The sequence below is a fragment of the Carlito syrichta genome, unplaced genomic scaffold (assembly GCF_000164805.1).
Source record: "Carlito syrichta isolate Samal-C Ts95f unplaced genomic scaffold, Tarsius_syrichta-2.0.1 Scaffold92603, whole genome shotgun sequence".
Taxonomy (NCBI): domain Eukaryota; kingdom Metazoa; phylum Chordata; class Mammalia; order Primates; family Tarsiidae; genus Carlito; species Carlito syrichta.
Window position 1 is genome coordinate 21,349 of NW_007036699.1, and position 12,740 is coordinate 34,088.

The following is a 12,740-nucleotide window of genomic DNA, read 5'->3' on the forward strand; positions in this document are numbered from 1 at the left end:
AAAATCATGAATTTTGCAGCAACCTGGATGGAGCTAGAGTCTATAATACTGAGTGATCTCTCACAGAAACAAAGATCTGAGTATCACATAGTCTCACTCATATAGTGGACCTTGAACATCCAACGTAATACTATAAGAAAATGACCGACAGTGGTGGGAAACTTTGTGGGGGGAGGGGAAGGGAGATGGGATCAACGGTAGTAAATATCTGTCTGGGTATGGGGAGACAGCTCTTATCAACAAAGGTGCCTGAATGAAGCATATTTGTACTCCACAATATCATAATTAAAAATATTGGGGGAAAAAAAAGAAGCTAGACTTAGATTGCAGATGTAGAGCTACAATTGGCATGCCCTTGTTTTATAGGAAGATATACATTTTAAATGTTTTGAGGCTAGCAAAGAATTTAATAATGAGTAATTTTGTGGGGGTGGTAATCAAGAAATGCCTACAGCCTTTTCCTCTTTGCAGTCTGGCCAGTATATAATGTTTTGATACATGAGATAGAAAAAGATCTAAATTTTCTAATTGAAAGAACTCACATTTCCAAGCAAAATCGGTGAAGAAAAATCAAAATCTAGACACATCCTTAGGGGCACAAAATGAACAGCAAAAATAAAATAAAGTATCCTACAATTATGCAGACACATTGTTTTAAATTCACAATAAGCAAAACCACATAATCTTTGTTGTGGTTAGAATTCTTTCAGTTGCTAGTGATAGATAAATCACCCACACTAACATAAACAAAAGTTGTACAAAATAATATAAATGAAAGCCTCAAGGTTGGTAATGGTTTCAAGTACAGTATGGTGTAAGGGTTCAAATCAGAGCTTGATTTTGTGAAAATAAGTAAAGACCACCCAAATAAAAACAAACATAGGCTACTTACTCATTTTGCTATAGAAAGGGAGTCAATCACTCTTACTTGCATTTAGCTCAAAGACAGGTACGACACAGGAAAACATTATAATGAAAAAGGTAAGTCTTAAAGTATATTCTACTCAGAGGACAATGGCATGGGCAAGCTGGAGGTGGCTAATTAGAAGTGGGGCATCTTACGTGATTGGTTTGGACAACGTACTTGACTTTTCTAGCTGGTCCTGAGTTGAAAGGGGAAAAGGATTAAAAGAAAGAAAAGAAAGAAAAAAACTAGGGAAATTGACAGTCATTGACCAAGTCTTTACCATTCTAGGCTGATCCTAAAGTAAGGATCCTTCAAGAATGTAATCAGAAGTTGTCATATATGGTTTGACCATTGTATATTGCGTATCATTTATTTATAATTGTCAGCTCTGACTCATGGTATGCTAGTTCCGTTTACATGTTTTGCTCTTGTGATTACAAAATGGTTCCGGAACACTAGGTTTCAGATCCTTTCTCACTTGAGTCCATCAGAGAAGAACAAGAATCTCTTTCTTAAAATTACAAAAGGAAAAAATTTGCATTTCATTGGTTCTGGCTGTACCATGTTTCACCCTTGATTAAACCATAGTGGTTGACAAGTGTAATTCATGAGGGCCCAAGCATTTAAACTGAGTGAAGAGAAAATAAACTTCCAAGCAAAAATTGTTGCTTTATTTGTTTGGATATTAGGATCATTTCCAAGAAGAATCTATTGCACAAATAAATGAGGCTAGCCTCAGTTATTTTAACACTGAGTTTCAGAACAAAATGACAAAATTTTTAGACTTTTGAGGAAAATTGATTGTGACTAAAGGAATGGCACTGAGACATGTTGTGATATATATGTCTAAAAATTCTTCACCCATTTATTCTTTTTGAAAATAATCACTCTTGCCAGCCACTTAAATTAGGAACTCAGGAATGATGATGTTCAATTAAAACAAAAAGCAGTTATAAACTCTCCAACCAGTCTATAAAAGCTTGAACTGATCTAACTTCCAATTAAATGATACTTCTACAAACCATACCTGTTTAAAATCCTAAAGCAAGGAGCCTTCAAAAATATAAGGAGGACATTTTAAAACCTATGATGAAATTTATATGAGACTTAAAGGCAAATTATTTTATTGCTAATTGTTACCCCTAAATTATGAAAATAATTCTACATTTGCATAGAATAAATTCCTTTCATAAAAGCTTTCCTGTAGGCACAATCTATTATCAGATTCCAATTTAAATCTTAATTTTTTAAATATATATTTGTAATTACCAAAATATTAATTATTTGGTTGACTTCAAGTCATCAAGTCTCTACAAATTTTCTTTATTGAACAAGTTTTACAAATCAATGAAAAACAGACAGTAAGTATCCCTTCAAAATACCCATGTACTGGTTTCAAAGGACTGCAGTAACAATGTATCACAACTGTGTGGCTTAAACAACAGTAATTTTTTGTCTCCAGTTTTGAAGGTTGGAAGCCTAAAATCAAGGTGTCAGTAGGGTTGGTTTCTTCTGAGGGTATGAGGGAAGGATCTGTTCCAGACCTCTCTCCTTGGCTTAGAGATGACATCTTCTACCTAATCTGTTTATGTCATCTTCTGTCTAAGACTATGTCTGCGTCCAAATTTTCCCTTCTTACAAGGACACTAGTCATACTGGATGAGGGCCCAACCTATTGTTTCACTTTAACTTGATTTCCTTCTGTAAAGATTCTTATCTTCAAATAAAATCACACTTTTAGGTACTGGGTGTTGAGACTGCAACACAGGAATTTGGAGAGATGAGGCCAAAATTCAATGCATAACAACCCATTTAATAATAACTGTAGCAGCCATAACCAGTGACTCATGCCTGGAATCCCAGCACTTTGGGAAGCTGAGGCAGGAGGATCACTTGAGCCCAGCAGACCAAGAGCCAGCATGGGCAACATAGTGAGAACTTGTCTCTAAAAAAGTAAAAATTAAAAAAAATTAGCTGGGTGTGGTGGCATATACCTGTAGTCCTAGCTACTCAGAAGGCTGAGACAAAAGGATTGCCTGAGCCCAGGAAGTCAAGATTGCTTTGGTGAGCCATGATCTTGCCACTGCACTCCATCCTGGGCAACAGAGTGAGGATTCAACTCAAAATAATAATAGCAATAACACCTATAGAACTAGCTAAGATGTTGGTGTACTTCAGACTCTACTAAGAAATTAAACAGTTCTAATTAATGACACAGAATTAAGAAACAATAATCTTGCTATTACCTCAGGACTCTGGCACCATACAACTGTATCTAGCACTATAGCCTATTCAGGACATCAGAGAACTAGGCTCTGCCATCGCAGAGTTCATTCAGATTCACTGGTACAGACTTGGCTGATGTGTGTTAATAAAACATATAAGGCAACTTGTCCAAAGAACTCCATTTGTTCCTGTTCTTAGTTTAGTTTATTTGCTCAACAAAGATACTGAACATTTTCCAGAACACTACTCATTGACTGAGAGCACAGCAGCAGGGCATTTTTCTGAGATTTTCATTTGCATACAGGGTCCCTCCAAAGACCATAAAGGGATGAACTTTGCAGGACTCACTCTCTTTTGCTGGCTACTGTCATCACCTGAATAGCAGCTTGTGGTGGTGGTTTTTCTTTTTCCTTTTTTTTTTTTTTTTTTTTATGGAATGGTTCATGAATTTGCATGTCTTCCTTGTGCAGGGGCCATGCTAATCAGCTGTGTATCGTATCGTTCCCGTTTTAGTAAATGTGCTGCCAAAGCAAGCACGGTGTTTGTTTCTTTCCTGGCTCAACCTGTAATCCCAGCACTTTGGGAGGCCGAGGCAAGAGGATTGCCTGAGCCCAGAGGTTCGAGACCAGCCTGGGCAACTTGGTGAGACCTCGTCTCTACAATAAATTACAAAAAAACTAGCTGGGCATAGTGGTGTACATCTGTAGTTACAACTACTTGGCAGGCTGAGACAGAAGGATCGCCTGAGCCCAGCAGGTCAAGGCCGTGGTGGCTGTGAGCGTGCCACAGCACTCCAGCCAGGCAACAAGAGTGAGACTACTACAACTTTAAAAAAAAAGAAAGAAAAATCTTTGGGTGGAACCTTGTACTATCTTATTAAACAATGCCAAATAATCTTCACATCTCACACACTGAAAAACTGGTCCTGTTTAGATGTCTAAAAAAAAGAAAAAAGAAAGAAAAGGCCATCCTTTTCTTTTGTTATGGGATTTTCCCCAAAGAGCTCTTGAAAATCAGCAAACTTGGCACAGCCTCAACCTGAATGGTGTACTGAATAAAATGGCATCTTTGTTTCAGCAAAGAAAGCTAATATGCACAAGAAGATAAAAGAAAATTGGGCTGCTAAAACAAACAGCAAAAAAGGAAACTAGCACGGCAGAATGCCTCCTTAGATCCTCAGCTTCCACAGTAAGTGTATCTGTTATGCCGCTGGGTCTGCTCAGTCATGGGCATCTCATCTCCAAGATCCTATGTAACTATGCAAGGGAAAGGATAAGGCTATGACCTGCTGGCAGGGAGCAAATCGAAGGACTTCAGAAACCCCAAACGATCCTTGCATGAAGAAGTTGGCTGAAGCATTTAACCCTAGGCTTCATATGTTCACAAACTGTATTAGTTTGCATAACAAATATCACAGACAGGGGGCATAAATAACAGAAAATTTTCACAGTCCCAGAGGCTAGAAGTCCAGGATCAAGGTATTGGTAGATTTGGCTTCTTCTGAGGCTTCTCTTTTTGGTTATGTTGATCTAAAGAAACTGATGCAAAATTAATATAAGTAGGGAGTTTTGGGGCCAAATTTGAGGACTGTCACCTTGGAGACACAGACTTAAATTGTCCTTAATATATGCTCTGATTATCAACAGGTACAAGTGGAATTTTAAAGAAAGAAAGAAGGGGCAGTTCTTAAGTTGTTTAGCAAAACTTTGAATTAAAATAGCATAAGCTATTGATTGATTGTCTCTCTTACTCTTTGCATCATAAATTCCATGAGCATGAGCATAATGGGTGAGGGTTACATTGTGCAACTTGTGGTACTTTTTAGATAACTTTTTGGATAACTCTTCTGGAATTATTTCATTAGCATAAAACCACTTTTAAACAATTAACCCAGGGCATGAGGGTGGTAGAAGGGTGTAACTGAATACTCATCCTTGTGTTTCTCTGGGCCTGAAATATTTTAGTCATATGTAAGAATATATTATGCAATAGTAAATGAAAGGCTGCCAACATTAAAAAGGCATGTTAGAAAAAATTAATAACAGTTCCACAATAAAATTCTGATTATTTACACAAATCTGGGAATGATAGTTGGGGAAAACAAGTAAATGCTTGCCTTACCTATTAAAGGATGGCATAGAGATTTTGCTCTACTACGGATGAACTACAGTAGCAAATGTTGAAACTAAGCATTTGTTAAGCGAGTGCCATATGTCAGGCACAGCTCTAAGCAATTTACATGTATTAATTTTTTCAATAAGTCTCTTAAATATTTAAACTATCCTGTAGGGCAGGTCAACTCCAGATGTGATTCTAAGTCAGTCAGCATCAGCAAGACCTAAGACCTTGTTAGAAATGCTAGCTCCTGGACCCCACCCCAGACCCACTGAGTCAGAATCTCTGGGGTAGGGCTCATGAATCTGTGTTTTAATCAGCTCTCCAGGTGATGCTTCTGCACCTTAAAGTCTGAGAAGCAATATCTTCTCAGTTAATGTGCTAAGATAAACTGTTATGTTTCGGATGCATTAAAAGTGCACCAGGAGGTATCGATCCTTTCAGTCTTCTGAGAGCACAGGCAGGACCCAGAGCAACCAGAGTCCCAGAAGGTTGTCAGTGGTCTTTCTCTGGAACTTCTCTAAGACTGGCCTAAACAGATGAGTGTCTGATGGAACCTTGAGGGGGCAGTGAACACTGTAAGTGATTTCCGACATCACCACTATGCCCAAAGGCACTGAGTGAAGCCCAGCAGATGCTTTCCAAAGTGCTACTGCCTTCATGGATGGGGGCTCCAGGTGCCCTGAGGAGCACAAAATACAGGCAATAATATAGCTGGTTGGGAGTCAGATGTGGGTATTAGGCAGAGGTCCTTAGTGGGCACAGATCTCCAAGGTTGCCCCAAATTTCTGCCATTACATACTGTTCATTTGTATTTCTAATACCTATTAGCAACTGTTCTTACTTTGCATAAACATTCTGCAGAATAGCACTTCATTATATAAAAATAAAATTTAAGTGCATTCAAATTTTAAATAGTTTATTTGATCATTCAGCAATACAAGAATTGGAGACACATCAGACCACAAGCAGCTAGCACTCTTATGAGAAAGACAATTATAGAAACTCATATAGTGTTTGCAGAAACAAGACCAGGAAAAAAAAAAAAAAAAAGCTTTGATTGGTTAAAGCGTAAATTTCCTAATTAGAGGTTAGTTGGTGGTTTTCTGATCGGTACAATTTCTAGTTTCTATTTACTGTTTACTTTGGGCTCTGTTTTATTCACTTAGGAATTTAAAGTGCCAGAGCCACTATAGCCTAATGACCTCCAAATTAGAATTTTTAAAACAATTATCATTTTGAAATGCTTGATGTGAAAAAAATTAAATAGTTATGAAATCCAATTTTATTATCAGAATAAATTTTAACAGTATATTTGTCAATGAAGGAAAAGAAAAGACTAGGTTTTTAAATTTTTTTATTAACTACCTTGTGAGGTTTTTTTTAATCTTGTTTTTTATTGATGGTGATCATCAAAATTGTGAAGAGAACCTCCCTATGCCTATAAGCCTTGTTAGTTCAGTCTTAATCAGGAATTGCATGTAGATGTTTCAAACATAAACTGATAACAGAATATTTTACTATGGAAACAACCTCAAATTTCCTGTCCAAATTTCTGAAAACATCTTATTGGAATATACAAATTTAATGTCTTTTCTCATAATTATGGAATATAAAATATAATTTTTGTCACCTTATAGACGCTTCCAAATGCCTTCTCATTTACTTACTTCTATGTGCCAAATAGTCAACAGTTTTGAACATGTTTAGTATGCATTAGAATGATGTTGAGAAAAATTGTTCTTTTACTTATTAATGTATTCATGCAAAAGTTTGCAATAAACATGTGTTACTTTTGTGTTTAAAAATTATCAATAAACACAAAGTAATTTAAAATAATTTAAATTTTTTGCTGATTCGATATAATTATATTTATTAAATATAAAACTATAATAATTATGTTATATAAGTTAAATATGACATATTTAGATGTAAAATATATATCATTTGTTAATTAAACATATTTGAAATGAAGAAAAAATAATTAGCACAGTAATATACTGTAGCAGCATTTAAAAATGTACAATTAGCAATATTTTCTTTAAAAGTAATTAATACTGGGTCACAGGCAGTAAAACAGATACTCTAGAGAACCAAGGTAGAGAGAGTCAACCAGTACAACCTTCCTTATTGGCAATTTGACAACATATATCAGGAGTCTAAACAATGTTCAAAATCTTTTGATATAGGCCAAGACTCTGGGAATGGGGGCTTCTACATTCCTCATGTTTGATTTAAAGTTATCTATCTAAATGTACCAAGGTAGTTTCTTTGATTGTCATAATTTCCCATCCTCTCTTAAGGAACTATCAGTGTGATTAGGAGATCTTGGGTAAAGCCAAAACTGCCCATAAGCCTTGTTAATTCAGTCTCAGGTGGAGGGCATCAGATGATTAGGAGATCTTGAGCCATGCCCTTGTTAATTTAACCTTGGAGGTGGGTAATGGAATATAAACCCTGAGTAAGTGGTACTGCTTTAGCGGGTTTTTGGTAATGATGCTGCCTGTCTCCCTGTAACCTGATTGCAGAAATAAACTTCTGTTTCTCCTAGTTTTGGCCTCTCATCTTCAATTGACTATGAAAGCAACCAGACCAATTTATCCCAAAACATTTTGACCTAACAATGCCTTTTCTAAAATCTAGCCTAAAGGAAATAATTTTAAATGCTGCAGGAAACAAAATAACAGCACCTTTTATGTACTGACAAAATTCAAAACACCTTAAACATCCAAAAATAGGGAATGGGCAAATAAATTATTTTCCATGTTCTGATGAAAAATTATGTTTATGAAAATTCTGTGATAAAATAAACAGTGTGTAAGATATTAACCTAAATAAAATATACATTTAAATAATCCTAGGATCCAAGTTATGTAAACAACAAGAAATATCTGCAGTAGAAAAATACTTCGAAAGGAACTCAGCAAAATGTTGATGTGCAGCTTTTCATGGTACAGTTTGAGATAACTTTTTTCTTTTCGGTACATTTTCTTTGAGATTGTATTTTGCTTTCTGATGAAAAAATATTAACTTTTATATTTGAAATGAAGCTGTATATGTGTTTTGCTTTCTGTTTCAGGTTTACTTGGAATATTAGCCACCTCTACCCCAAGCATCTTTGGTGGAAAATAGTATAGTATTTTAAAACCTGTCTACAGTACTGACTGCTATTTGCCTGGATTTTCTGGAAGAAAGCCATAAGTATATTTCACTTCTGGAATGTCCTTTTTTTGTCAAACTTTATTTATGGCCACAAGTATTACAATTCCATTATTTTTTTTCAAAGTTAAGCAGAAAAATACAATTTAAAATTTTCTAACCTTAAGCTTAAGTACATTTGTAATCATAATAGGTTTGTTGCCCAATGCCACCACAAGTCAAATCACTGAATTACCAGGTTATAGCAGATAAAGAGGTTTAATAATAGAGCTGCCAAATAAGGAGATGGGATAAAAACATCAAATCCATCTCCCCAAGAAATTTTGGGTTAGGATTTTCAAGGTTTTGGAATGGGCCAAGGTATGGAGAGCATTGACTGAAGAGTGCAGGGTAAAGTCATGAGACAGAGATATAGGGAAGCTGTATCCTTAAGCTGATCTCGTTTCTCTGTGGGGGTCTTCACAGTGGTTGGCTTCAGTTGTTTCACTGAGATTTGGAGTCTGAAAAACAAGCAATTCTTAAACAAAAAACCTTATGATTCTAATGTCAGAGATCCTGCATATAGGAACAATGACAATGCCACCCAATTTTTTTTTTTTTGAGTCAGGGTCTCACTGTGTCACCCACACTGCAGTGTAGTGGCATGCTCACGGCCACCCCAGCGTCCTCCTGCTGGGCTCAGGCGATCCTTCTGCCTCAGCCCTCCAAGTAGCCAGAACTACAGGCACATGCTACCACCCCCAGCTAATTTTTTGGGCAACCCAATTCTTAAACAGTCTGATGACCGCAAGTCAGAAATCCTATCTATAGAAACAGTAGAGATGCAAAGGGCCAGCATCTAGTGCTATGTGACCTTTAGTAACAACGATGTGGGCTAAAATGCAGCCTGATTAATGCTTAATTATACCACTTCTGATCAGAATCCAAGGTGCAATTTTTGTCAACCTTATGGGCACAGTGTCCCATTGGACAAAAATGCCAAATTATCCACTCCACATAAGTTTTCTCAGATTTCCATTCTTTGGTTATGAGTCTGGACTGGGTTTTGCTGTAACAGAAAACTTAACAAGTAGAGGGTTCAACAAAGACATGTTGTATTTTTCTGAAGTAACAATCGTAAAGAAATAGGCAAGAGAGGGATGTTAAAGGTAGCTGCACAACACCATCAGCGCCCAGGCTCCTTCTAGCTTTCTACTCAGCTGCTTTAGACCCTGGCCTTTCTCATCATGTTTGTAACTTTGATTGCAAGATAGCTGCTCCACCTCTATTCTCATAGTTGCTTTCAGGTAGAAAGAAAAGAAAGAATGAAGCAAAATATCCCTGTTAATGAAGCCACACTCAAAGAGTTTTCATAGATGCCCCACCCAAAGATGTCCATCTATACCTCACTAGTCAGAACAGGGTCACTAGTCACCCTTGTCCATAAAAGAAAATGGGACATTGATTATTTAACTGGATACATTGGTGCCTTAAGGACATTGGAATTGTGTTACTAAAGAAAAAGGAGACTGGGCGCAAAAACAATAAAAGCCACAAGTGACCATAACTAAAAACTACAGAGAATAGTAGGAGAAAATGACATAATTAGACTATTATGTGTGAAGCACAGTAGCAATTTCTATTCAACAGAATGACAGAGAATGTTTAAACTATGGCCAAACTTACTAATGATCATTTTTATCTCCTCAAATAACAACACAAATGTATGAATTCCCAGTATATGCTTGGATTCACACACACATGCATATATACACTTAGAATTGATGGGACTTGATTTCCTATTGTAATTGCATAAACATCTTGCCAATGCAGGCTTTTATTTATCTTAATGAAAAAGGAAAGAGTATGAAGTTAATGCTTTCCAGAGTCTAATGACCATCCAATAAACTGCAAATCTTTCAAGAGCAAGGGACTGCTTCATTGAGTTTTGGCTCTCTTAAGAAATGTTTTTAAAGAATCTTCCTTAAGAAAAGTTGACTTTTAGAATCAATTAATGAAAAAAAGAAACTAAAGAATGGTTAAATCAAGTTCTGGGCCCTCCCGGCTCGGGAACCGCCGTGGCTGCCGCCTGGGGTCACCACAGGGGCCGATGCTGAGAGGGTCCTAGTCTGGCCTCCACTGGTTCAGCCACAACTGCTCCCCTGCTCCAGCCCACCCGGGGTTCCCCCTGGCACCACTGAGGGGCCACCTCTGCAGTTCCAGGAGGACAGAGGAGCCAGGCTGAGAGTGCCTGGAGCCTGAGCTTAAGATAGAAGGACAAGAACAGAACCACTGGCATTGACTGAAGATGCCCAGCCCACAGAGGCCGAGAAGGAAATGATAACCAGGTAAATGTAGTATTGAAAGATGCAGAAAATTGAAAAGATGGAATTCTCCCCAAATCATTTTACGAAGCTAACATCACACTAATACCCAAACCAGATAATTATTCAACAAAAGAATAGAACTACAGGCCAATATCCCTCATGAACATAGATGCAAAAATTCTCAACAAGATTCTAGCAAATCGGATCAAACAACACATCTCAAAAATCATCCACCACAACCAAGGATGCAGGCTGGTTCAACATCTGCAGGACCATAAATGTAACTAAATACATCAACAGATGTAAAAACAAGAACCACATGATTATATCATTAGATGCAGAAAAACTTTTGATAAAATCCAACATCCCTCCTTGATAAAAACCCTCAAACACCTAGGCATGGAAGGAACATACCTCAAAATAGTAAGCATCATCTATGATAAACCCCCAGCCAGCATATTGCTAAATGGACAGAAATTGGAACCATTTCCCCTGAAAATCGGAGCAAGACAAGGCTGCCTACTCTCACCCTCCCGTTCAACATTGTGTTGGAAGTTCTAGCTAGGGAAGTTAGACAAGAGAAGAAATCAGGGGTAACCAAACGGGAAAAGAGGAAGTTAAGTTATCCCTCTTTGATGAAGATATGATCCTATACCTCGAAAATCCAAGAGAATCTGTCAAAAACCTCCTTTCACTGATAAAGGACTTTAGCAAAGTCTCAGGGTACAAAATAAATGTGCAAAAGACAGTCACATTCTTATACACCAACAACAAACAGACAAAGAATCAAATAAAAAGCAAAATCCCATTCACAATAGCCACACAAAAAATGAAATACCTTGGTATCTTCCTAACCAGAGAATTGAAAGATCTTTATAATGAGAACTACAAAACACTGCCCAAAGAAATCCAGGAAGACAAAAACAAATGGAAAAATATTCCATGCTCAGGGATAAGAAGAATCAACATTGTTAAGATGTCCATCTTACCAAAGGCAATTACAGATTCAATGCAATACCTATTAAATTACCAACATCATTCTTCTCAGACCTGGAAATGACAATACAGAAATTCATATGGAAACATAAATGACCATGAATAGCCAAAACAATCCTTAGCAAAAGAAACAACCCTGGAGGTATCACACTCCCAGACTAAACTTTACTATAAGGCTATAATAATCAAAACAGCCTGATATTGATACAAGAACAGACATATGGACCAATGGAACAGGATAGAAATTCAGAAAGCGAAACCTCAATTTCTCAACCAATTCATCTTTGACAAAGCCTCTACCAACAACCACTGGGGAGAGGAGAACCTATTCAGTAAATGGTGCTGGGAAAACTGGCTGACCACATGCAGAAGATTGAAATAGGAGCCCTACCTATACACAAAAATCAACTCCAAATGGATCAAAGACCTAAACGTAAAAACCTCAAACTATAAGAATCATAGAGACTACAGAAGACACCCTTACAGAAATTGGAGTAGGCAACCAGTTTCTGACCAAAACCCCAGGTGTCCATACCATAAGAGATAAAATAGACAAGCGGGACCTCATTAAACTGAAAAACTTCTGCAAAGCAAAAGGAACCATCAAGAGAGTGAGGAGACAGCCCACAGAATGAGAAAAATATTTGCGACAAAGGCCTAACAGGATCTACAAGGAACTCAAACATGCCAAAAAGAAAAAAACAAACAGCCCCATTACAAAGTGGACAAAAGACATGAATAGACTTTTCAAAAGAAGATATATGGCCAGCCAACAGACACATGAAAAAATGCTCACCCTCACTAATCATCAAAGAAATGTAAATAAAAACCACCTGAGATACCACCTAATCCCAGTAAGAATAGCCATCATTAATAAAACAAACAAACGATGCTGGTGAAGATAAACGCTTCTACAATGCTGGTGGGAATGCAAACTAGTTCAAACTTTAGGGAAAGTAGTGTGGAGATTTCTAAAAGAACTAGAAATTGACCTTCCATATGACCCAGCAATCCTGCTACTGGGAATATAC